At 48.0% G+C, this 24,549-nt stretch overlaps 1 protein-coding gene across 1 annotated transcript in view; it reads right to left on the bottom strand.

The window, feature by feature from the left end:
* Positions 1-24,549, bottom strand: part of CACNA2D3 (calcium voltage-gated channel auxiliary subunit alpha2delta 3) — an 827,325-nt gene that overhangs the window by 363,185 nt on the left and 439,591 nt on the right. The gene's annotated exons all lie outside the window — the stretch shown is intronic.

The following is a 24,549-nucleotide window of genomic DNA, read 5'->3' as shown; positions in this document are numbered from 1 at the left end:
AACCCTAAGAGAGAATTAGCAAGACACTCCCTATTCGCACACAGGAGAGCCAGGGCACAGATGACTTATGCATCTTGCACAAGGTCATCTAGTTTGAAAGTGGCTTAGCTGGCATATTGGCGATGCCAAGCATGCAGCCCAGGACAGACCCTCAGTCCTGACCAAGCCATAAATGTGCTGCTGAGTTAAGCCTGGGAGAGCACAGACAATTCCCAACAAACTCTTTTTATCTTTCATTTTTTCTTCTGCAAAACGACCCCCTAAGGTGAGGCTAGAGTGTCCATCGGCAGATTTTAGGGAAGAGAAATGGGGTACATGAACAAGTTCTGGGGTCTGTCCAAGATCTCAGAGGAAGGGAAAGGCCTTAGTAGGGTTAGAACATGGCGCTGGGGCAGTGCACTGAACCAAGTGAGACCCCCTGGCTGCTTCCTCCTCTTTGCCTCATCCCCTGGGACACATAGCACCCCCAGCTTGCTCTCTCTCTAGATCCTCTTACCTAGAACTGCAAAGTGGTCAACCTAATTAAGAAACTCTAGCCAGTAACAGCACTACTTGCTCTAACAGCGAAGGTGCCAATTACCTTCCAGGGCTCAGCCACCTTCAAATGGAAACCTTAAAAAAAAAAGCCACTGTGTATTCAACATTCAGAACCAAACGAGCTCTCCGGACACACTCAGACCCGAGCGAAGTCTGACAGGGCAGGTGCCTCAGTTGGTGCTGGGACCCTGATAAAGCAGGATGATAGGACAACTTTCCAGGTATCTGGAGAACCCCACTGAAGGGCCAATTTTCTTTTCCTTTGGCAGAGCACAATCACTTCAGTCAAGACATTACTGTCCTTTTGTGACCCTATCAGGTCTCACTAACCTTCCCATCACAGCCGGGGAGATGGGGAAACCCACCTGTGGCCAATTACTCCCTGAGGATTCCACTTTCTCCCTGAGTCTTGGGGTGCTGGGCCTTGGCAACCCCTAATCTGCAAGCAGCACTTGGCTTTGAGTCTACATTTCCAGGGCTTTTTCAGCTAGGGAGTGACTTTGCCTCCTCCCTTCTTCCCTCTCTCCGCGGACTTTTGCATAATTCTGCTGGGAGAGAGGCCAAAACCTCCCTGGTGCCTGCCCAGCGCAGCTGTATTTCCATGCAGAGTCCGTGACCCTCACCTGGCCACTGGCTGGGGAAACTGGAAGGGAGGTGTCCTGTAAACCTGAGAGGAGCCCAGGCTGAGGGAGGAGCTCTGCCCTCCCTGTCACTCTGGATAAATCAGGAACTCCCTTCTCCTCTGCCTTCCCGGCAGCAAAGAGATGACTGAAGAAGCACCAGGAAAGCCTTTGCGGAATGGAATAGGCCCAGCCGGTACATTCCTCTCTGCAAAGGCTCCCACAGCCTCTCTGTAGACACAGACATGCAGCCAGGGCACTTCCCAGCTTCCACAGCCCTAGGAAGGGCTGGAGCACAGACCAGCTGCGATGGGGAAGCAGGGAAAGGCAAGATGGTTCCTTGGCTTAAGTAGAGGTAGGTTTTCCTCCAGTGAAATGAGAACCCAGTTACCTGGTCCAAAGGAAATGATCAATATTTGTTGACTTCTAAAATGGGTGATGGGTTCCCTTGTGAAAATGCATAAACATCCAAAACAAAGTTCTCACTTATTTCTAAGCACTGGTTTTTATATGACCCCCTCCCCCCCACAACACATGCGTGCGCGCGAGCACACGCACACACACACACACATGCACGCACGCACATTCCTCCTTATTCTTAACATCTGGTAAACCTCCACTAGAGACAAGTTGATTTCCTAGCCAGAATAATACATTTCTGTCCATCACAACATAATTAATAATAATTTCCATATTTACTTGGCTTTCATCACACATCTCTTTGCACTGGTGAGGGAAAGCAGAGAAAGAAAGTGATCCTTCCCTGCCCCCCCCCCCCGCTCCCCCTTCTGCCTCCCCCTCACACACACTGCTTGGCAACCATTCCCAGTGAGTGGAGAGTGCACCTTATTAAGATAATGGAACGTAAATCAAAGTGAATAGGCCCACAGGCCACGCTGAGGGTGTGTGTCCACTTGCAGTGCCTGCCAGACAGCAAACAGGTCTGGAAATTAAATGTGAAAAATCAGTGAAGACCCAGGGCCCATCACAGGCGGGAGAACAGGGCCCTGACAGCTCAGCTAATGCCTGTAATCACAGTGATAAAGGCTCCTAAATGGCTTCATTCCACCTTGTCACTCACAGCCCTGGCTGCCACCCCTCACTCCTGCTACCTGCAGTGACCTTTGTCATGCTCGAGAAAACAGCTCCCGCTACGTGTTCTCCCTTACAGAGTGGCCAGATGGGGCGGTTTTGCTCCATTATTTGCGCCTGTAAAGGGAAAACGCCAACAGAAAGATTCATTAGGGCCCAGCCCATCTCCACAAAGCCTCTCTGATTTATTAGGGCATAAACTGCTGTACGGCTGTAATGAGACATAAATGTTCTGGAAGGCCTGTGAACTCCGGGAGGAAGCGCCTTGCCATCACACTTCTGTGCACCTAATTTATTAACAGCTTGTGCCGGCATGGCCTGGAAAACCCTGCCAACTCGGCCATCTGCGGCAGTCACCTTTGGGGTGGGCAAGGGAGAAGGGGAAAAATGTGTCCAACTCAGAAAGTGACAGAAAACTTATGGGCACGCTGGGCAAAAATGGTGAAGTCTTGCCTTTTCCCCGAACCCCTCGGCAGACATTCGGCCAAGGTTCTGTGTGAGCAAGTGATGGAAGTTCCAACTGGCCACGCTGTTAGCTGGGTGTTTCCTTGGCCCTGAAGGAGCACAGGGCAAAGCGCTTATACTAGTATTTTCCTCGAGGAGCCCCAGCCTCTGCTTCTACTGCCTCTGCCATTTGGAGACTATTTTCCCCAAGGCAGTGTTCGCCCCAGCTCATTACAGCACGCTTTGCAAGATGATTAGCATTTTTGCTCTCTAAACTTCACCCTTTTGGTTCTAAAAATAGGACAAAAAATTAACAACAGGCCAGCCCATTTTTATACTTCCTTTTATACAACCAACTTTTTTTCTTAGATCATAATATGCACGTCTCTTAAATTCAATGTTGGTTGCACGTGCCAAGCTTTCTGAAAAGAATCAGATTAAGTAGTAAGCTGCCAAGAAAATATATAGCATCCTGACTTGATATTGGGTATTAGGCCCTGTATCCTTCATGTCCTAATGACGGGAGATCATCTTTTGTCTCCGAAATGCTCATTTACAGAAGGCTTCTTGAGCCCAGACCAAGTCCTCCAGATCCAACAGGATCAGACATGGCCCCAGACCGACTACATGATTTGCGGGACTCAGTGCAACATAAAATTGGTGGGGGACACTGTTCAAAAAGTACTAAGGATTTCAAGACCTAACAGCAGAGCATTAGGCCAAGCATGGGGCTTTCTGGACACAGCATGGTAGCATGCCCGTGGAGAGGGCCGGACTCTGCCATACGTGGAACACGTATTTAGCAAAGGAGCCAAACAATAAGATGAAACCACTGAAGAGAAGGTAAGAAACAGACATTAAAGGGGGGTGTTGTCCCATGGGAAAGCGTGACAAAAGAATATGACCCTGCTGGGGCACAGGGGACAGGACGGCAGGCCTGAGCTGAAATCTGAAAGGTGTGTTTATTGTTGAGTGAGGAACAGGAGCATCATGAGGGATAAAACAGCATATGCCGTGGCCCCTGGGGAGGGAGAGTGGGACCCTAGCACAGGAAAGCCCAGGTGTGAGGTGAGGCCTGAGGGAGACTGGAGGCCAGACCTCAGCAGGGCCTTGTGGGCCACAGGAGGGTGGTCACCGCAAGCACACAGGTGGACTCGCTCCGCATCGATTGTGTGGGTCCTTCTCCAGCGTCCTTGTGCCCAACATCCAGGGCCAGATAGCAGGCCCTTGGGGCACGGAGAGTGGTGCTCGGCCCAGAAAAAGCCCAGGTATGAGGGGAAGCTGGAGAGGCACTCGACGCAGTGAAAATACTTATTTTGTAACCCCAGAAGCAGCAGAATGATTTTGTTTTTCATTTAAAAGACAAAAATTCCCCCTGCTGCCAAGCAAACGCTGAGAGTATGCTCACAGTGCATTTCTACACCTGAGGATAAGCCTGGTAAACAGTGACTGAGCCTTTGTCACTGTAATTACACAGCGGAAGCCCAAGAGTGCCTCCCGAACAATACAGAGCCTACCCACACATTAACTTCCTGGTTCTGTGCCCAGCGCGCTGGACCAGGCATCCTAGCAGCACCCCTGCTGGCGGATCCCAGCCTGCGGACCTGCCAGGCTGTTTGCACTTGATGAAGTTTTATTGTGTGAAGGAGGAAGGCAGGCCAGGGTCTTTCCTCTCTCAGCCACATGCTAATGACTCAGCATGCAACAGAGTGGGAACTCAAGGCATTATATGTTTGATTGACTTACTTATTTTTTTTTTCCATTGGACCTAATTCGATATACGTTTTTAAAGCATTCCTTCCACACTCAGGGGGTTTGCTTTTTTGGACTTGAATCTTGAGGCCTACTGATGCTATTTGTTCTTAAAATAGAAGCTTTCCTTAAACACAGAATAATATAGAGCTATAAGTAGCCTTTGGATTTTTGGGGGAAAAAATATCTTTTTTTATGTCAATTCTGCTATTGAGTCTTTCAATACATGGCCCGAATATTTATCACAAAAATTCCGCAAACTAGACTGTCGCTTCATGTAACTCAACAGGGAGTGGTCTGTTGATAACAGACAGTACATCAGTTTTCAGGGTTCAACACTGTGTCATTGAGTGAAAGTAGGAATGCTGTTTTTTGAAAGAACAGAAATAAAATAAAAACACGCTCATCTAATCATTGCAAGCACATGTTCCCTACCAATGGCGTTTGGCCTTACTCTCGCTGCTTCCTCTCAGCCTCTGCCTTAGAAGGCGGTTACTGATTATGCATCGATTAGCACGAAACAAAACAAAACTGACCTGCAGATGTCATATTTAGTCTTAAAAACGGATTCATGTCTTTCACTCTTTTAAGGTATCTTCAAATCCTTGGGATCTAGGATTCCAACATTATGTTTGAAAACATAGTTCACTGAAGCCTCGTTTTCATGTGCGCATCTTATGAACGGATCCAATTCAGGGGTTTTTGGAGGAATGTTCATGCAGCCATTCTGTGCCAGCCAGAATGTAGATAAACGACCAACACGAGGAGACCTGCTTTTCAGGAACTGAAGCCACAGTGAACTGCTTCTGCTAAAAACAGGAACGCACTAACCCTTTGGTCAGCAGAGTTCATAAAGGCTCTTTTCATGTGAGAAAAATCCAAACCTAGCGCCAGAGAACTGCCCACAGCTGTCCCACTGGAATTCGGCCACCAACCACGTGGACACGTACTTATAAAGATTCTGCTGCCCCAGGTGCTTGGCCAGACAGAAGGTGTTTGATGGCACAAAGTATTTTCAACTGGGCTGGGGATAATGCAGGTCCAGGCTCCCTCACACTGCCAGGTAACCCCCCAGTCTCCCTGCATCATGGGGTCATAAAACAAGACTTATCTTTTGTCTTTAATAAAAACTTTGTTTAACATCTTTCCAGGCCTTCCTTTCTATATGTATTTCAAGGGACAACGTTGGAGATGACGTAGCTTTACAGCAATCAGCAAAAATGCCTTTGGTGCCTATGGCCCTCGGAGGAGAGTCATGATGGCTTCGAGTCAGGAAGAAATGCCAGGAGGCAGCTCTGCATCTTCCCTGTAGCTGAGTCAGCAACAGGATGGGAAGTCTCTTCTTCCCACTGGGCAACCTCATTACTAAATGCAGAAACTGAGGCAGAAACACTCCATAAACTTCACTCCGTCTGGCCCCTTCTTAGCTTGAGTTTCATTCACTGTTGTGCTATGGAGCAATCTACATTTCAGGGAAATTTAAGCAGAGCTTTGTCCTAACTCTGTTTAGTTACCAAGGACTTATTTATACTTTTATTTTATTATTTATAAAGAATGAATTTTTCTCCTGTGGTTTATGCAATTGGAATGTAAGGTATCTCTTACTTAGTCTGTCTCAGAGATATTTCTTCTATTTTCCTCCATGTCTACTTTCCCTATATCATTACTGTTATCTCTCAAAGCTGTCTATTGAAAAAATTTAAAGAATCTTCTCTTTTATAAGTAAAGAATTATTATAAAAAAGAGCCCCTCTTTTTTCCTCATAATTTTCTCTAACAATCAAATACAGAATAACACATTCAAAAGTAGACTTTCCTGTGTTAGTTCTCTTTCATCTACATCCCTTTCCAATTAGTCATCCATCCATTTAAGTACACATCTGCCCTCTTATCCAACTGTCCACTCACTTATCCATCCATCCATCCATCCATCCATCCATCCATCCATCCCTCCATCCATCTACTTACCCACTGCTTATCTATCCAATGCTTACTAAGTACGAATGTTGCAGATAATGAAATTCAGAATCAAAGAACTCATTCCCTTTGTCCTTGTCATTATTCTCTTCCTATCTCTGGCATTTTTTTGGTATCATGAGCTTTCATAATGCATTTGTGGGGGAATCTTTATGCTTTGGGATTAATATAGCTCCTTTACACATGGCCATTTACCAGTAGATAAAGCTAAGGAAAACTGATTTTGTTAGAAAAAGTAAAGAAGTACATTGTAAAATAACTTTGTATTTCATTTCCTATTTATGTGGCTGTAAATAAAGCTTCATGCTTTGAGCTTGAAGGTGAACCCCAGAGGAGTGACTAGGATCTCTGTGCTAAACGACAGACGGCTGGCCAGTGAGATGGATGCATTTCATTATCTGGAGCCTATTCCATAGGCATAATTAGAACTCCTTTGAGAAGTCGCCTAATTATGTAACATCCAACAAAATATGTGAGGGCTTCATCCTGGCCTTATGCAGAATCTATCAAGCTTGTGTTAATTTATGATTTCCTATTAGAAGAGGAGCAAACAGGACAAGTCATTTCCACAGCCATGGTTTCTGATTAGCACCACCAGATAATATGAATTTGGAACATCCATCTTCCCCTTGGGGCATCGCTGGAGAAAAGGCAGCTTAGATCAGCCCAATATATTATTAGATGTCCCCATTGTCCTACGGAAACACAGCTGCAGGTATATTATTTCTGGCTGGGACAATGGCAATGTGAGGGATCAGAAGCGACATCAAATGAGAAACCTTTACTGGCTGGCTTTTTTTCCTTTCTATACAATAGTCTGCAGGGAGCAGGGAGACATGGTCCCAGCATCAGGGATTTCAGAAGAAGCCTCCTACGCCCAGCCTGTGGCCAGCACCTCCATCTCAGCCACCTCTCCTTGCTGAGCTTTTGCTCTGACAGGAGTTTCAGCAACCTCACTGGCCTCACAGAGAAAGCGCCAGCCTCTGTACCCGCCTGTGCCTCCTTGTCCATCCTCAGGGGTCCCACCTTCCAGACCAGGCCCAGGCAATGGCTTTGACGCTTTTTTCCAGAAGGCAAGGTAAAAGGAATGACATTGCCTAACTCTTTAAACTGCATCCTGAGAATTTCTCAAGTCTGTTGTAAAGAAAGGCAAAAATGGAGCAACAAAGACATTTTTCAACTAGAGGAAAATAAGAGACACAACCAGGCAGTTTCATTTGCAGGTAACTTGTAAAATGAATGTGACTCCCCCACCTCCCCTCCCCCCGCCAAAAGCCCACGTTACTTCAGATGATGCTTTAACAGAATGGTCGGGAAGGAAGCTGCTCTGGGACTGTCAAGCAGCCAAAAATGGTTTAATAGATCCTTGAAAATGTCTAATGGTAGAATATTTTGGAAGATGTAGATACAGCTTTCAAGGTTCAGAAAGGCAAGGTTGGGCCTTTGAGATACAAAGTAATCATGAAGAAAGGGGATGGCAGACACGTGGCATGAGGGCCGCCACTGGCTTCTTACGCAAGGCAGACACTCCTCACTGGCCATACACAGCCTGTCCCTCTTCCAGACAGATGAGCTGTCACAGCCCTTCCCACACCAGCGCTCCAAGTTACCTCCGAAGGCCTGAGCTGGCCCTGGAGACGAAACCTCCTTGCCATCTTGAACTGGGTGCCGACAGCTGGAGTTAATGAAAGAGTTAATGTGATTTTCCACTCTCCCCACTTGCTTTGAGGGACTCTGGCCTGATCAAATCACCTTTAGGGAATGGAAAATTCTCCCTCACCACACAAGAAGGCAAGCCCAGAGAGGAATGCTGGAGATGAACCAAGGCAGGCCGAGCAGAACCGCACCATCAGGCCGCAGAAAGGAAAACCCGGGCTCCCGGGGGAAAGGTGGCAGTGAGCAGCCATCTTCCTGACTGTGTGGGACGGCCCCGTCTCTCTCATGTCCAAATCCCCATCCCAGGGGTGCGGGTTCAAGGCCTGGTGTGCACATGGCGAGGAGCGGCTCAGCCCCCGTTCCCCTGAGCATCTCACAGATGTGTCAGCTGGTATGAGTTACCAGGCAGTGACCACATTTTGGGGAGAAATCATCCATTGATTTATCACAGGGGCATAAATCATAAATGCATTTAGTTGTCTTCATCGCCTTTCTTGTCATCCTGCCTCTCTGAAGTGCAGTGAAGAGGCAGATGTATTATCTGGGATCAATTCCAGATCCCTTTTGTGTTTTAAAAGAAGAAATCCAGGAAGGGATGCACACAGCCCTCTGCCACAGGTTGATCAAAGTCTCGGCGCCTTGAAGGCCCCGTCACCACAGAGATATAACTCCGAGAGGCCGGGTGACGGGCGGGTGGACACCTCGCTCACACCAGCCCCTCAGCCCAGATGGGGCTGAGGATGACAGGAGTCCCTGCACTGTCGCTAAAGCATGCCATAGTCACGGAGGCCACAGCGCTTTCCGCAATGGCCTGGGCAGGTCACCCAGGCAACGGGACAACAGACGGTGGTCAGTCATGGTGACATTTAAAATTAAGTCAATGAGAAATCTGGTCCCAGCCAGGGCAGAGAGGGATGCTTCCAGAAAGGGCTGGAGGATTCCTCTCAAGTGTTCGTCATTCTCAGCTCCCACGTTTCTTCTAGGCCTTTGCAGGGATCCTGCCTCAGACACTCCCTTCTCCTTCCTCAAGAATGTTGTCCCATTTCCCTCACTGGTTCCGTGGACCACAGGTACTGCCATGTACCTTTTCTCGTGGTTCTTGCATGAAAACTAGGAGGGAGTTACTATTACTAAGGCCATTTTACAAATTAGAAGCTCGGGGGAAACTGTGTGGCTTGTTTGAGATCAGAGCTCAAGACCAAGCTGACATCACACTGTGCTTCTCTGTCCTTCATACCAAGACTGTCCGACTCTGGGATACCCCCACTGCTTCTCCTGTCCCACATCAGCACGGAAAAGCAGTTTCCTTTCCTGCATCACCTACGTACTTGGACACATTCCACCAAGCACACCTACCACGTGAGCCTGCACAGCACTGGCTTCAGGAGAGAAGCAAGTGCAGCAGCTCCTCCCCTGGAGAATAACGGAGCAGCAGGGGTCAGACCTGGAGGAGCCAGGGAGGCAGGGGGATGAGGAACAGAGAAGACCACCAATAGCACCTAATGGAACAACTGGCTGTCCCATCCAAGAGGAATTCCTAAACCCTCAGGTCTTCAAAGAGTCAGGCACTTTGAAACCTCTGCAGGGTGCCATGCACAGTATTTAGTCTATCAGGACAGGGGTGGGGGGATTGGGGGGGCAAGACTCACTTTATACTCATCTTTGTTTTGGTTAACACTCCTCACCTCCCAGGGATCACAGATAAGCTCTTAGAGGGAGGGCTCAAGTCCCATACCAGAAAGTCATTCCAGCCCTGCTAGCACATGGTCTGTGTTCAGTCTGCAGTCACATGCACAGGTGCACACACACACACACAAACACACTCACTCACTCATGCAATTTCTGTGCTAATACAAAGAGTATTGGGCATATATTGGTGACCAAGAAAGACATGGCATCCACCTTATGGAATTGACAATGTGTAAAGAGTTAATAATCAAGTTAAACCCAATATGAATACCTCATTTTAAACTATAATTGATGGTGTCAGTATTGCTGAAGAAGTATATATAGCCTAGCTGGTGTTGCTCAGTGGTTCAGCACTGACCCACGAACAAAGAGTTCCCAGGTTTGATTCCTGGTCAGGACACTTGCCAGGGCTCAATCCCCAGTAGTGCAGGAGACAGCTGATCTATGTTTCTCTCTCATTGATTTCTCTCTCTCTCTCTAAAAATTAATAAAATCATATTTAAATATATAAGCTCAAGTCAGAACTTCAAACTGTGAGATATCTGTGTGAGCCCTATGCCTGTTCCTCTAAGAATTCCTTGAGGCCTGGAGAAACCTCGATGTCAGATTTCTAACACCCCCCAGTGAATGGCAGCAACAAGGGAATTCTTAAGTGTTCTGCCTAGAAGAGACAGAATCAGAGAGTCCCATATCTAAGAACCATCCCTTTCTCCTGATATCAGAGCTCTAGTTGTCAATCCCTGGCCTAAGGCAACTCTTGCTGTATTTTTTTTGAAAGGGGGGGGAGGGGCTAGAAATTTATTAATCAGAAGAGCTCCTAACAGGTCATTTCCTAAGTCCAGAAGAAGGGAAAGCATCAGTATTCTTAAGAGGGCTAAGATAATTATTCTGTGAGGAGAAAGCACATTTCGGAAAGTCTCTCTTTGGCTCACATAGACATGCTTCCATCCTGAGTCTAAACCAGAACAGTCTTTGAAATTCTAAAGCCATCACTTTTTATCTCTGTCTCATTGAGGCACAGAAAAAAAATCATGTGAGCACAATAAAAATGATCCAAATATTAATAGCCTGAAAGTGTCCATGAGTTCTGAGGGTCAGATTTATAGAACCAGGGGTAGGGAGTACCGAATATTCAGGTTTCTGACCCAAAAGGAACCAGATGCTGCCCCAGCCAGTTAACCCTCTCCAAACCAAAGGGGACCTTGGAAATTCCTTCCAGGGTCTGATGTGGACCGAGGAGGTGTGTGGCCATCCCCACCCATCTCACTTTCAGTGTGTGTCCAGCACAGACTTCCACGTGTGCCTCTTTGCTCCCAGTGAGGCTCTCCAGGCAGCCACTTCCTGCTGGACAGTCAACACGCAGCTCATATGTGTCTCCCCAAAGAGGTCCCATTAGTCACCACCATCAGCTGTTTCCTTTTCAAGATAGGAATCCCGGAGGAGTGAAGAGGACAGGACAAGATCTTTATTACACGACTAGAGGCCCAATGCACGAAGATTCGTGCAAGAATGGGCCTTCCTTCCCTTGGCTGCTGGCACCGCCTTTTTGCTCTGGCCCAGAGCCACCTTTCCACCTTCCCATGCTGCCCAGAGGCACAGAGTGGCTGGGGCAGGGCAGAATGCCTGTGTCGTCGCCATGGCAATGACATAAGCGTCCGCCCCGCCCCTGGCCACCCTGCGCCTGCATATGCAAATTAACCCGCCATCTTTGTTGGGTTAATTTGCATACTCACTCCTGATTGGCTGGTGAGCATCGCGAAGGTATGGTAAGTTTGCATCTCACTCTTTTATTAGTGTAGATGGAATTTGGGAGGGGGCAGAAAGCTTTTGTGGGAGGTTCTGTGCTGAGAGAAAGGCCCAAGGTGCTGGGCTGAAGTAATGGATCATGTTCACTAAGCCCTGTAAATCTCCTCCCTTCAATTTTATATGGAAATGACTAAGGTAAAGGTAATTGGGTGGATAACAGGTCAATGGCCAACAGCATTTGGCATAGGAAGACTCAGGTTTTATCCCAGGTGTTGGAGGAGGCAATTCAAGAGTCAGCCTTTGGAGAATATTTGATTCCCCAAAATCTGCTAGAAGAAGGAGCTTCATTTATGAGGCATAAAGGTGATTTCTCCCACAACAAAGTTAGCTAAAAAAGAAATGGCTCCTCTGTGATGAAGACATAGTATTGTAAAACAAACACAAAGTGCCAGAAGTGCAAGGCTCAGGGTCAGGTTTGGGGCTGGGGATCCTTCCTGTTGGGCTATTGGGGTCAAGTTCTAAGGGTAGTTCAGTTCCTCTGTGCATGTAGCACTGACAACAAAAGGCTGCAGGGATGTGCAAGGGGGTGTGGAAAGCTTCCCTTGACCTAAATCTTCTTGTTCCTTCCTCCTTCGACAACATTTCCTGAGCACCTGCTATGCATCCAGCACTGTGTCAAGTACTAAGCTTTGGGGAGAACCAAACCGGAAATGATCTCGGGTCTACTGGAGAAGATAAGCATTGCAGAGATAATGACACCTCTGCTGTCTAGATAGTCAGGGTGCTGGAAATTCCACTACCTGGAAGTCTTTCCCCTGGGCACTCTCTGTCTTCCCAGGAGCTTGATGCAGGCTCTTGCCACCCCAGGCCTCAGGCCAGGATGGGGTTTTAGAGTGCAGGATAAAGCTAGGGCTTTGGAGTAGAATTACTTAAACTGCTCTCGTCACTTTCCTTTCCTATAAAAGAGACATATTATGAATACCTACACTTTAAAAGTTCTGGGAGAATCAAATGAGATTCTTGGCAAAGTGCTGGGTGGCATTCACTCCTTCCTTCCGGAAGGCTCCCTGAGCATGCGCGTGTGACAGGCACTTGGGGTACATCAATGGGCAAGACAGATCGAGCACCCTGTTCACATAGCATCATGCTTCCAATGGATGAGACAACAAACAATTTACTTCCTTGTGATATTTATCTAATATGTTACAAGAGAAAAACTCTACCACTAAAAGGAAAGCAGTAGCTAAGATTGCTGGCGGTCAGGGTCAGGAGTAACTTTAAATCTGATGGTCACAGTAGGTGTCACTGAAAAGTGGTGTCTGAGCAAGGACATGAAGGAGGGGTGAAGTGATCCAATGTAGAAATCTGGGTTAAAGTGTCCAGGCAGAGGGGGCAGAAACAGCAGACCTCATCAGAGAGCAGCAGGCTGTCAGAGGGCACGAGGGCGGGCAGTGGAGAACAATCCCAATGAGCAGACACCATCAGGCCAGATCTGTGCGCCTCTCTAGGGACCTGGGCCTAACCTCAGCATAAAGTGGGGAGACAGTGGAGGTTTAGGGATTCATTGGCACAATTTACCTGTAGTTTCCAAATTGCCCGGCTGCTGTGTGGAGTGCCACTTCTGATAAACAAATCTGAGAATTGGGAAGAAATCTGATTTGATCACAATTTACATGTAGGTGGAAAAGTGGCAAGGGCCAGGGAAACAGTCAGCTGGCAGATTCCCTGTACAGTGGGCGCCTTTCTGGATGGCACGTGTTTTCTGCCCTCCTCTGCACCCTGCTAAGTCCCCTCCCTGGCCCATCCAGCAGGGGCTTGCAGGAAAGTGGGCACAGCTTAGCGGGTGAGATGGTGAACTTCAGGGGCATTTTCTGGCTGCCAGAGGCACCGAGCCCTCTTAGAAAAGAGAGACCTGCATTTACTTGGCCAGGGGTCCCTCACAGACAGGCTGCTGGGATATTCCCATCAAATCATCTGCCGGGAAAGGTTAATGAAGGGAGCACGTGAGGTAAGGAAATAATGTGAGGCTGCTTAAGAGAAAAATAAGCTCACAGATACACACCACAAACTGCTGGGCACCAGGAGGAAAGAGGGGTGGGGAGGGCTAAACCAGTAAATGGGGTCAAATGTATGGGGTTAAACGTATGGTGACAGACAGAAACCAGACTTCTGGTGGTTAGCACGCAGTCCTGTATACAGACATCCTATATAATAAAAGCCTAATATGCTAAGTGTCAGGTCGTCCAGTGGACTATTCAACCAATCAAAGCATAATATGCTAATGATATGCTAAGGCAGTGGTTGGCAAACTCATTAGTCAACAGAGCCAAATATCAACAGTACAACGATTGAAATTTCTTTTGAGAGCCAAATTTTTTCAAACTTAAACTTCTTCTAACGCCACTTCTTCAAAATAGATCCGCCCAGGCCGTGGTATTTTGTGGAAGAGCCACACTCAAGGGGCCAAAGAGCCGCATGTGGCTCGCGAGCCGCAGTTTGCAGACCACAGTGCTAAGGCCTTGCACTGACCACCAGGGGGCAGACAGTGGACTGGTCAACTAGTCACTATGATGTGCACCAACCACCAGGGGGATTATGCTCCAACTGGTAAGTGAGCTTGCTGCTGGGGTCTGGCATTTGGGACTGAGTGAGGCGGGCCGACACACCCTGGAGCCCTCCTGCAGTCCCCCCCTGGTTGGCCAATCCCCTGTGTCCCCCTCTGGCCCCAATCATGCACTGGTGGGGTTCGTCAGCCTGGCCTGCACCCTTTGCAATCTGGGACCCCTCAGGGGATGTCGGAGAGCCGGTTTCAGTACAATTCCACAGGCCAGGCCGAGGGACACCGCTGGTGCACAAATTTGTGCACCTCTAGTAGAATTATAATGTTGTACACCTGAAACTTACATAATGTTATTAACCAATGTTACCTCAATAAAAAAATAAATAAAGCTAACCACATAATATATATATATATATATAATAAATAATATATATATATATATTCTCAGGGAAATAAAAAGGATTGAGTACTTCCAAACCCACTCAACCAGCCACCTGTGTTCCCAAACCCACCGCGCCCAGTCCCATGCTCTCGTTTCACAGCAGGGCAGGCTGCCTGAGGAGGATACGCAGGTGCATCCGCCAAGCCTGGCCCAGAATCCACAGACCACAGTCTCTTCCCCATCACTGACATTCACTGAGCACTTGCTGTCCCCAAGGACCTGCTAGACTCTAGGCACTACTCATTTGCCACCCTCAACAACCCTGGGAGGGCAGCACAGCTCTTGTCCCCACCCCCACCTCGTTTCCAAGAGGAGGAAAGGAAGCACAAGGAGATCCAACCACTTGCCCAAAGTCACACAGCTCAGAAACGGTCAGGTCTGGACCCAGTCCAGGCAGTCAGAGCCTTGGCCGCCACTCCAGTACAGGGATGCTAATATAAAAGCAACACTACTTTTCAATCTCGGTTTTGCATTTCACTGATACAGATAGGCTGCTCCTCTGAATTGAGAAACACTAGCTCTTATGTAACATTAATTAACGATATTGAATGGGCAAACAGATCTCAGCACATTTTGATAGGTGCTACAAGTGTAGGTATAAAGGACACTGCATACATATTTATTCATTAAACAGGCAAAGGCAAGGCCTAGAAATGATTTAAAATGCAGCTAAATAATCTTCTTAGAAGTCAACCAAGACACCACATAAGAGGAATCCAGTTTCAGGGATAAGAAGAGTACTTTCTATTTTCTGCATCTGAAAATATATTGCTATACCATCTTGAATTCAGCCCATACAACTACATTTTAACTGTAACGTTAAATAAAAGTTTTAGCTATGCCAGTGGTTGGCCATCATGGCGAGAATGTTGATGGCACAGCATTGCGTGCTCCCCCCACTTTGGGCCCAGCACTGAGCGTGGTAGCACATCCTCTTTCATTCTGAACAACACTGCAAGGTGTGTGTAATTAGCCCCATCACAAGTAGGGGGACAGATTTGTCAGCATCCAGACACCACCCTCTTCCCAGCAGGCAGCATGCCTCCCTGCCCCGCCCACTCCCCAAGTGCCCTACTCCTAGTCCAGGAGAAATAACACCCAGGAAATAAGAACCGGACATGCCATTAGCCTGCAAATAGTGCTGAACTCACTCAGCAAGCTTCCAGCTATGACCAGGCCTCAGCCCCAGATCCCCCGTCTCTGTGAGGCTGGGCTGGACTCTGTAACCCGCTTCTGCCTTGCCCGCTGCTCTGGCCAGGCTCTGCCCACAGGGTCATGAGGAGGAGGCTGCAGGGATGGAGGAGGGAGAAGGGACTTGCTCCCGCCACCTCACTGCCTGCTGGCCTCTTGTTCCCAGCCCATCAGCCCAGCCAGGCTGCTTGCCCCAGCAGAGACAGTTTATCCCAACAGAACTGAATGAATCCACTCTGCAGTTTTTCCAACACTCATCCCTTTTAGAGCATCCCGCCTCAAAAGCCTGGGTCCCAGCCCCACAGCACTCTGCCCTGGGCTCAGAGACCCCAGCACCTTCCAACCAGGGTGCCCTCCTCAGAGGTCTGGGTCCCTCTGAACTTTAACAACCTCTTCCCCTCTCTGCCCCTCTCCTGCCCTCTTCCCGGACCAGCCACAGGGGTGGTGGCTGTTTCCTGAAGTCACTTCTTCCATGTCACTCTAGACTTCTCTTTTTGCCCTTTCTGGTTAACATTAAGTTCGCTCATTAAAATAACTGGTGGGGCCCTGTGGGCATGGTTCAGTGTTAGAGCGTCAAACTATGAACAATGAGGTCATGGTTCAATTCCTGGTCAGGGCACATGCCCGATTGCAGGCTCAATCCCCAGTGTGGGGCTTATAGGAGGCAGCTTAGCAATGATTTCCTCTCATCATTGATGTTTCTATCTCTCTCTCCCTCTCCCATCCTCTCTGAAATCAATAAAAATATTTAAAAAATAACTGGTGGGTTTTTGCCCTGCCTGCTCCAGTGGTGACATCACTGTCCCCAGTGGCATTTCCCAGAGCACCTCAGCTGAGACGAATAGTCCTCACCCACAAGGCCATGGAGGGGCATGAAAACCCTCAGGGCTCACTAAGTGTGGTCCTGAGCCTCCTATCACAATGCCAATTCCAGGGCACATCTGCAGAGAAGGGAACTCAGGAAACACTATTTACAACCCTCCCCCCCCCCCCCCGCCCGCCACCGCCCCAGACCATCAGCCCCTCAGTTTGAGACCACAGGTGTGGAGACGGTCCAACGTGGCTAGGGAGCAAAGCCCCCAGCTCAGAGCTGTGGGATCAAGTGACAATGTCCCTGAGCCGGAGTTCCGTGCCCTGCAAGAGAATGGTGACAGGAGTGTCCCCCTGGGCAGGGCTAAGGATGAAACGAGAGAAAGCAAGTCAAGTGTTTGGCTCTGCACCTACCTAGCATGGGGCTGGGTTTGGGGGGACTTCCCCGCACAGTGGCCTTTGATATCCATCTACCGAGGGCAGTGGGGGGCGCGTGGGAATGTGCACAGTCCCCGCGTGCTTTCTGGGTGTGGGGAAGAGACCTGCGCTGCTGTGGCGGGAGGTGCCCGACAGGAGCTGATTTCTCTGTGGCTGACAGCAGCCATGCACCAGTGGGCCCCGCTCCTGACTTGTCTCGTCATGTTCTCGCCCGAGTCACAGGATGTCTTATCCCTGCAGAAGTAATTAAAGATATGCTGGGAGACAGCGAACCATTGCGGCTCTCCCTTCGGTGGTGAGGGGGGCCCGGGTGAGCTCTCACTGCTGTGACAGAAATGCCTTTTCCTGTCACATTGTTGACTGACCACGAGAGATGAATGTTCCTGCCATTTTCCTAAGACAGCTTTAGGATTTCTCACCCTGGAAAAAATACAGCCACGACACAAACTCACCCCAAACTTTCAGACCCAAACGGGACTTCAGTCAGGGAGCGAGAGACAGAGAAGTGTCACCACCCAACTGAGCAAGCCGGGAAGGAAATCAGCAGGAAGAACCAGGACCACCTGGAAGCAGTCACAGGAAGTAAAGAAGCCCGCCCCCTAGCCCCCACCCACTGAAATCAATTATGATGAAGAATGTCAATACCCAAACTGCAGACACAGCTCAGGCCCACGCCGGGTAGCCTGATCCCCATGCAGCAGTCAGAGAACTTCTGAAAACCATCAGCTCAGGCCTCTCCCTGATCAAGAACCTCCCATGGCTCCCCACTACCCCTGGATCACAATCCCAGCCTCTTACTGTGCCCATTAAAGGCCAGAGGAGCTGGCCCCTGCTGTCCTGCCAACCTCTCCCATGACACTCCCATCCAGCCACCTGCTCTTCCTCCAGCTCCTCACACACCCACCTTCTTCTCGGGCCTTTGAAAGTGCAGTTCCCTCTGCCCCTCCGCCCAGCTCGTTCATTTACCTGCTCTCCCCTCAGAGGGGCTTCCCTTGTGCCCCATTCTCCACCTCTGGCCCTTGCTGTCTCCTTCAGGAGGTTTACCATGATCTCTAATTCATTGGTCCTTTCACTTGTTATCTGCTTTCTGCTCTCTGTAGCTCCTTCCTCTGACAGGTCAGCCCCCTACTCCTGGGCTCTGGTACAGTGATGGGGACACAGGGACCCTCAATAAAAAGTCTGGTAACTGAATGAATTACCCCCCATATAGCTGCTCCCTTCCCTCTACTTCCTCTGCCAACAGCCTCTGCCACCCTCAAGCCCCCATGTTAATCTCCTTCTATGGGCTGAGAAACAGACAGAGCCAGAGTGGAGGTGGGGTGGGTGGGGAGAGAATGTTTAGAGACCTCTTATCTCCAAGCAGTATAGTCTTAACTCCTATCCCAGCGGCCTGTGGTGAGGTAAATCCTTTCTCCTCTCACCTGGCTCAAAGAAGGCAAAGGAAATGCTTTGTAAAACCACTTGAAAATCTGACTTATTTCACTTAGCATAATACCCTCTAGGTCCACTCATGCTCTCACAGATAGTAAGATTTCATTCTTCTTCCATTGTGTAAATGTGCCACAGCTTTTTTATCCACTCATCTACTGATGAGCACCTGGGGTGCTTCCATATCTTGGCTATTATAAATAACACTGCAATGAACATAGGGGTGCATATATTCTTTCGAATTAATGTTTTGGGTTTCTTTGAATATATACCCAGAAGTGAAATCACTGGGTCATAAGACAGTTCTATTTTTAATTTTTTGAGAAACCTCCATACTGTTTTTTATAGTGGCTGCACCAATTTGCATTCCTGAAACCAACAGTACAAAAGGATTCCCTTTTCTCCACATCTTCACCAGCACTTGTTGTTTGTTGATTTATTGATGACAGCCAGTCTAGCAGGTGTGTGGTGAGAGAAAGACAAATACTGTATGATTTCACTTATATGTGGAATCTAAAAAAAACAAAATAAACTAACAAACAAAATAGAAACAGACTCATAGTTACAGAGAACAGACCGATAGCTGTCAGGGGGAAGAGGGTTGGGGAACTGGGTGAAAAAGGTGAAGGGATTAAGAAGTCCGAATTGGCAGTTACAAAATAGTCACGGGATGTAAAGTTTGGCAAAGGGAATATAGTGCTGCCCATGTCTCTCATCACAGACCCACATGGAGGAGGACAGCACAGGGCCATCTAACAGGCACAGAAGGGTCATTGTGTAAGGCAAAGCAAAATAAGAGTCATGAACCCATGAGTAGACCCATTCTGGCCCCACCGTGATGGGGGTTCCAAGGGTTCCATTTTGTTTGTATTCAGGGGGGCTCTGCTTTCCTGGGTCTGGGAAAAGAGGAAGTTGGATTCTCTCCAGGGTGTCCCCTGTTGGTCCAGTGACCTGAAAGCTGTGACACTCTGCCATGTACCATGTCACCATAAACAGTGCTCCAGGGGCAGTTACAGGTAGCATTTATGAAGATGCCACCTTCCAGGCACTGGGGGCAGCCCCAGGCTGGGTGCCACAGCTCGCTTTCCTTCGAGGGCAGTGCTGAAGGAGAAGGAGGGGGACAGAAAGGACTCAAAAAATCTGAAAGAATGGCTCCAAAGATGGAGGAGACATATCTATAGCATAAATAGAAGTATCTGCCATCAAGTCTCCATCCCTCCACCATTTAATATGTGGCCAGTATTGTTATTCAAGTAGAGAAAAACTATGGGAACATAGGGAGAAACTGCCCCCACCATTTTGAATTCAGCCAATGCATACAATTCTGAGGGCATCTCAGAGACTTCCAACAACACCCTGTTGATGCCTTTAGATCAGGGGTTGGCCAACATGTTCTTAAAGGGCCAGATAGTAAATATTTCAGGCTTTGTGGGCCACAGGGTCTCGGTCACAAGTCTTCAACAGTAGACAACGTGTAAACAAATGCGGATGGCTGTGTTACACGAATACTTTATTTATGGACAGTAAACTTTGTATTTTATATACTTCTCACATTAATATTGAAATATTATTTTCCTTGGGGTTCTTTTTTTTCCACCATTTAAAAGTGTGAAAAACCATTGATTCAAAGCTCATAGGCCACACAAAGTAGGCAATGGATCAGATTTGGCCTAGTTTGCAATCCTTTCTTTAAATCACTTACCATTTCATAATGATTTTGAGAGAGAGAGAGTGAGGGGGAGGGAGAGAGAGAGAGAAACATGGACCAGCTGCCTCCAGCGTACCCCCTAACGAGGATCAAACCCACAACCCAGGCTGTGACCTAAAATCGAACCAGCAACCTTTGGTGCACAGGATGACGCCCAGCCAACCGAGCCCCATCAGCTAGGGCCTTCCGCACCATTTCTTACTATCCATTCTACCTAGCACACCAGGGGAAGTAGTGATAAATAATTGCATGAGCTTTTTTTTTTATTATTATAGTTCACTTGGAAGAACAACTACATAGGTGGCAGGTATAACTGTTTTTCTAATTTAAATGTAGGCAGCTTTATTTCTTGAGCAGATCCTGGAATGAGTCCCTTTCATGTTGAGAAGTGCATATTTTATTCCAAGTGTACAAGAGCTGCTATTAAGCCCCAAACCAATGGATATCAAGCAAAGGTAAATGGCACCCAATAAATGAATAAATAGCTCCTCATTTCTGCACTCAGAAATACAATGCTGGCAAGGGACACATTGCATCAGCAATTGCTGCCTTCATGGATTCGTAGTTAAATTACCAGAAATGTATTCCTTCTTCCCACTCATTCTAAAATGATTTACTAATCAGATGCATTACGCAAAGCCTTGGTTAGGTGGTAGATAGCCCCAAGAGCTCCTCTGGCCTGCTCCCAACATTCTCCCCATCTCCCTTTCTGGGAACCCAGCTACCATACTGTAAGGAAGTCCAGGTACTAATTTGAGGAGAGAAAGTTCACAGGTGGCCCTGGAGAGTTAGGCACCACGTGGTGAATAGAATGGAGGCAGCCCAGCCACGGTCCCAGATTAACTAGAGACCGCACCTGGCCCATGCGGCGCCGACTCGCCACGCAGTTAACGCACAGAATTGCAAGAAATAATAAAATTGCTACTTTAAGCCATTAGGTTTTGGATGTTTATAGTATTTCTATATAAGTAATTGTCTTTCCTTTCTCCCTTTTCCTTGCTTCTTTTGATGCATAACAAGTTACCAAAAAAGTAACGGCTTAAATGAACACACATTTGATATCTCAGTGTCTTTGGGTCTGGAGTCTGGACACAGCTTAGCTGGGCCCTCTGGTCCTGCCTCACAACGTTGCAGTCCAGGTACTGACTGGGCTGTTTCTATCTGGAGGTCCGACGCCACCTGCAAGCTCATTCACTGTCAGCAGGAGACAACTCCTTGTGGCCGTAAGAGTGAGGGCCCAGCTCTTTGTGACTGTCACCTGGATGATGCCCCAGGTCCCAGAGGCTGCCCTCGGGTCCTCGTCACAGGGTTTCTCCAAATAGCCACTCACTTCATCAAACTGGCAAGAAGAGTGTCTCTGCCCACCAGGGAGTGTCCAGGCCCTCTTTAAGGGTTTTCAACTAAATAAGGCCCACCCTCAATAGAACTCCTCTGATGACATCAAAATCTACTGACTTGAGGCCTGATTACATCTGCGACACCCTCACCTTTACCGTATTTTATTGGTTAGAAGCAAATTACAGGTGTCGCCCACGATCAAGGTGAGGAGATTATACAGGGTGTAAACACCAGGGGACAGAATCTCAGCACTAGGCTAGGGTGGCCAGGCCACGCTTCTCAGCAGGGCTGGGATACTAGGATATGGTGCATGGTGGTAGGACTGTTCAGAGATACAAAACCTGTCCTCAAGGACTCACCAAGCCTGTGAGGATGAAAAACAGACCCAAAACAACAGTAGTCCTGGCCATGAGGCTACGCTCCCTTAGGACAATTCTGAGTGAGTCGGAAGTTTAGGGTTCAGGCAATAGAAGATGGCCTCCAGCTGGAGCAGAAAGGGGAGAGCTCAGGGCAGGCCCAAGAGAAAGAAACAAGTCCTCCAAGGCTGGCGATACAAGCCCCACCTGGGAAACAGCAAGTACCTGCTGACCAGTACCGCATCCCTATGGGCATGGAATGCATAAGGGTGAAGTGGGCTCAGAGGAATTGACGGAGTGGTGAGGGTCTTGGCCAAACAGAGTGTGCATTTGCCGTCTAAGGAAGCAGCCACTTCTCAGCTCCAGCCAGTTTTTTTTTTGTTTGTTTTTGTTTTTGTTTGTTTGTTTGTTTGTTTGTGTTTCTGTGTGTGTGTTTGTTTGTTTTTTGTCATAGGAGAATGTTGGCTCCCAAGTGCCAAGTGTATCCATTTACAAGAAAAACTAAAACTTAAAAATTGTATATACTACAGCCAGATTTTTAAATGATGATCAGTAACTGGCAATATTTTAAGCAAAGTATGGGCCAAGAAACATATACCTGGGCACTGGCTCTGACTGAGGGGACAGGTCCTTGTAAAGGTTGACAGGGGAGCAAAAGTGGCAGAGCCCACGGAGTAACCACACCCACTCTCTGGGCTCTGTGGCAGCAGTTCCCCACGGGTGCTGCTCCTCCCACAGCAAAGGCATCCCCGGGGAACTCGTTAGGAATGCTCACTCTCAGGCCCCACGGGGCCCCACGGAATCAGCATCACTGGAGACGGGTCAGCAGGGGTTGTGGGAAGGAGCCCCCAGAAGGTTCTGCTACTCGCTTTCTCAAGTTTGAGAAAGACTCTCTCATGGGAATCAGGCTCTAGTCTTCAGGACATTTTTCCTCTTCCTGAACCCATTTCCTGTTTCTGTCATCTGGAAGCTTACCAACCACCTCATGACACAATCCTCTGCTAATGTTCAAAGTAACAGAGAAAGATGACTGTGTAGACATTGCCCATCATCTCACTTTAACACAGGGTGCAACCACATAGGGTGTTATATACATTTATTACCTGCATCTTCACGGAGAAGTCATGGAGAAGAGACTGTATGTGTATATGCATGTGTATGTGTGTGTGTATATGTATGTGTACATGTATATGTAAGTGTATGTTATGGAACTCTCCAGAAAGGAAAGGTGTCCTGCTATGAATTTTTAATCATATAAAAAGACCCTTTTGCCACAGAAAGAAATCTGCTTCTGCTTGATAGTACTTTCTAAGTAGATGAAACTGATTTTGTGCAACGTTGAAATTTCCAGGACCCTGGTTCCAATCAATCCTAGGAAGCACCTGGCCTAAAGTCAATATTGTTCCTTTGGAAAGATATGTTAAAATTTGTGTTTTGTCTGAAGAATTATGACTGTGCAGCCCTCATCCTCTGCCTCTCTCTGCAAGCAATGCCATGATGTTACATAGAATATTCCAGCAACTGCTCTCCATCAAGTATCACCCAGTGGGAGGGATTCACGTGATTCTGCGCATGAGACTCATATGACCACACATTTGGTGTTGATGGAGCTGCTTATTAAAAGGCCCCTTCACTTTCTTCTTTTATTTAAGATGGGCCTACATTAGTCAAAATACCCTTCAACCTGCTGTGAGATGCCATGGCATCCGTGAACCTCCTATTTGACTGCACCCCCATTCACTGGTGCTGTGGCCTCCCTCCCGGCCCTGTCACTTAGCTGCCCTCAGGGTTGAGCATTAGGTACCAGCCACGTGCCTAGCACTGTGCTGTGTACTGCAGGTGTACACGTCCACCCAGCCTGTTCCTCCTTTCACATCACATACACTTATCGGGAATGAACCCTGGCTTCCACCTGTCCCTGGAAATCGTCACCAGAAATACAACATCTGAGTTACCTTGTTTATTTCCCAGTGAACATCATCTGATTCAGGATTGGATTCTAAAGTCAGTGCTTATTGAGGAAGTTGTGTTCAGCCAAATGCATCCCTGGGTAAGTTAGGCAGGTGCCGCGTCAGAGCCCTCTGTTCTCTTAGTACGCCCAGCTCAGCTAGCTTTTCCTCCAGCCTCAGAAATGATGGCTGTTTCTAAGGGTAAGCCCCAGGGAAGGAGGTGGTGACCACTGGGGAACCAGGTTGTACAAAGGTGTGTACGTTTAAAAACCACACTCAACCTGGTGAGGTAAGATGCCAATGTTATTATAGACACATGGGGACCAAGAGTCAGTGAGGGAACATGGACCGAATCTCACGCTCCCTCTAGGGTCCCTGCTCTCCCCAGGGTCCCTGCTTCCCAGATACGGCTGAGCACAGTTGTCATTTGCCTTCTGTTTCTTTTTTGCCAAGTGTGCATGGTTAGTTCAATTCCCAGAAATTAAACATACAAAGCAGAACAAGCAGGATGGACTTGTTCTGGTTGGTCTCACGCACCTATAGAGGATGCCAGAGCGAGGCTGTCAGCACAGGGGGTAGGAGAACACTTTGTGATGCCCCAGGTTAGCGCCCTGTCCCAGTGACTTCATTTCCCCGCTGAAATGCCACCCTTTAGGTAAGACAGTGATCCCCTGCTGCCCACCTGCTGATTGGTGCCCACTTGAGGAACTGATTGAAAACACAGATTCCTGGGCCATAACCTCAGAGATTTTGATTCAGTAGGTATAGAGGGGGGTTTGCATATTCATAACTTAAGAGCTGTCCCCAGAGAATTCAA

This window comes from Eptesicus fuscus, chromosome 18 (genome assembly GCF_027574615.1).
Source record: "Eptesicus fuscus isolate TK198812 chromosome 18, DD_ASM_mEF_20220401, whole genome shotgun sequence".
In the NCBI taxonomy this organism is placed as follows: Eukaryota; Metazoa; Chordata; class Mammalia; order Chiroptera; family Vespertilionidae; genus Eptesicus; species Eptesicus fuscus.
The sequence above is the reverse complement of the archived record's forward strand: the minus strand, read 5'-3'. Positions and strand labels throughout refer to the sequence as shown.